The sequence below is a fragment of the Cryptotermes secundus genome, unplaced genomic scaffold (genome assembly GCF_002891405.2).
Source record: "Cryptotermes secundus unplaced genomic scaffold, Csec_1.0 scaffold5603, whole genome shotgun sequence".
NCBI lineage: Eukaryota > Metazoa > Arthropoda > Insecta > Blattodea > Kalotermitidae > Cryptotermes > Cryptotermes secundus.
Genome location: NW_019731679.1, coordinates 25,233 through 27,967, shown reverse-complemented (window position 1 = coordinate 27,967; position 2,735 = coordinate 25,233).

Below are 2,735 nucleotides of genomic sequence, written 5' to 3'. Positions count from 1 at the left end.
CCACCAACTTGGTTTGAGAGTAAGATGGAGCAAACAATTAAGAAGCATAGGCGTTGAAATTTTGATACTGAAATTTAAGTCTGTACTGCACTATGTGACATGTTAATATCATTTTAATGTTAAAGGACAAGGTGTGAGACTGGTGACTGAGACTTAGATTTCTTCTTGACACGTCGCTGCTCCCATTTTATTTGTTGAGTTTTGCGACTACATTTGCGCACGATGGTTTTAAAAAACAATCAGAAATATTCAGAAAATTTTATTACACCATATTTCATAATTTTCACTGTTCCTCGTTTTTAACTTTCTAGACTCAGTGAAGGGGATGTCGACATGGCACATGCCACTAAGGAGAATCTGAAAAATTCCGTTTTTTTAACCGAGGGTTGTTTTAGAGGTTAATAATTCTACGTGTACCATAAATATCTGTGTGTGTGTGTATTTCGTGGTCAAGAGACTACTCAATGTTGGGTATCTTCCTTTATCATCGAGAAATATGGGTCACGTGGTGCTGTGTTCAGGTACCAAGGAAAATTTGAATCTTGTGGATTGGGTACGTTGAATAAGAATCCTATATGAGGCACGGTTTGAGAAGATAGAATTTTCAGAGAGTCCTTAGAATTAGAGAAGTGAATAATAATATGGAAAAAAACAGGGAGATTCTTACTCAATCAATTTTATTAGACTTAAAGCCTACAGCTTGCTACAAATATTATAATTTACATTAAAGATTTTAGGAAAATATTTGGTCATTCCTGCATTAATAGCCATGTATTTAAGTATAAATTAGTTTCATAGAAAAAGTACAGTAGATTTCTTCTTATTATAAATATTGTCTTAATAATTTTTATTCAAAAATAAAGAATGATTCAAAGAGAACTTCCAGTTTATTTGCTGCCTCTGATGTAGAAGAAGAGCTCTATTACCAGGGAAACTGGCTCCAGGTATAGCACTAATGAGAGTACGGACGTAAAGGTTATAGCACTTAAGGACTACACGAAAAATGGACATTGACGTTCAGTATACCTGAAGGCGATTATTGCGTTTATGCTGGCCAAGTTTCTCCTAGCCACTAAATAGATGCCATGAGTTCTGCGGAAATAAATAGGTAATTTTAGGCATTTATAACTATTTGGAGATGATCTACCTAAAGTGATGGCCGCGACATAGCTCAAGCGGCTAGTCGCTGGTTTCCCACCGCGGCGGTCCGGGTTCCATCCCTGGTCTGCTCAAGTGGGTTTTGTGGTTGACGAAGTGGCGCTGGGGTGAGTTTCCTGCGAGTACTTCGGTTTCCCCTGTCACCTTCATTCCACCAAACTCTCCATCATCATAATCACCTGGGGCAGACTACAATAGGCCAATCAGTGGCCGCCGTGCCGGGTGAACCCAGTTGGACTCCACCCCACACTAAGCGAATCCAAAGTGATGGTGAATGAAAATTTTGTTGTTTATTAGAAATGTCTAGAGGAAGTCTGTGAAATTCAGACAATTTATACGGAATGTATGTAACCCGCAACAAATAGCACGAGGTTCCATCACTTTCCGTTACAAATTGTGTAAAATGTAGTTTATCTTTATAAAGAAATTTTAATTAATTTCTTAAACGGTATTTAAAAAACCTGTAAGTTTTGTGACCTGAAGTGCGAAAACCGGAAGGATATAATCAGTGGAGACATCCATTGCTAGGCAACTCTCGATAAACGCATTGACGTGGCAACGAATACGCAAACAACAGTGGAATTAAATCCGTTGCTATGTAAGGGCTCTGTGAGCACGCCTTCTGAACGAGAGGAAGGCTGTGTTTTCTGCGTGATCCCTGATGAGATGCTATGAAAGGACAAAGAGGATCATTTGGATTTGCTGAGTTTCGAGACTCCAGCTTGCTATGTTATGAGCTTGGGACCAGTAGAATTTTAATTAAGTCAATTTCTTGAGTTGCTAGTTGCAACAGTGACAGGAGAGGGGTGGCAGTCAAAGGTGATTGTGAAGTAATATCAAGAAAGTAATAGGCAGAGAGAAGAAGGCATCGCGTGTCCTACAGTCGCAGTGCGACTATTATAAAACCTTTGCCAGAGTACGACTAGTGAAGACTGAGAACCCCTGTGCGTGTGTAACGGTGAACTGTACAGTGTTCAGTTCAGCGATAACGCTGTATTGGCTGTAGTCCGGAGTTGCATGTATAAATTGTCCAATCCAGAACTTGTCTATAAATCAAACGTAACCTTCTTCAACCTGGCAACATAAAAAAACACTAATTTTTAACGTAGGGAAGTAAGATGGAACAACGTGTAGTGTAAATTGAACCTGTGCAATGAAGCACTATTTATTATATTTTACAAATTAAAGTACACAAATATTCCACTGTTCTTGAACGCATGCATAACCGTTTCCATCTTTGAAGCCCCTGAGAAATCATGCCTATCAGCAACGCAATCTTATCTGACGAGAGTCTCTCAGAAGCTTTGGAATTGCTGATGCCATTGCCGTGTATATATTGATTGTGTTGCAAAACGTGACATCTGTGTCTGCACGGGATGCGCGCTAAAAGAAGGGAGCGGCAGCGTGACAACCACACATTTGCGTGAATATCAACAGCTGCCACACTCTCGGTGTTACTGGCGTGTCCATCTGAAGTTAGGAGCGACTTTTCTTGTGGCGTAGGTTATAAAAATTTATATGAAGTGACGTTTCCATTCGGAGACAACTTCAGAAACATTCTAGATTTTTTCTTGATA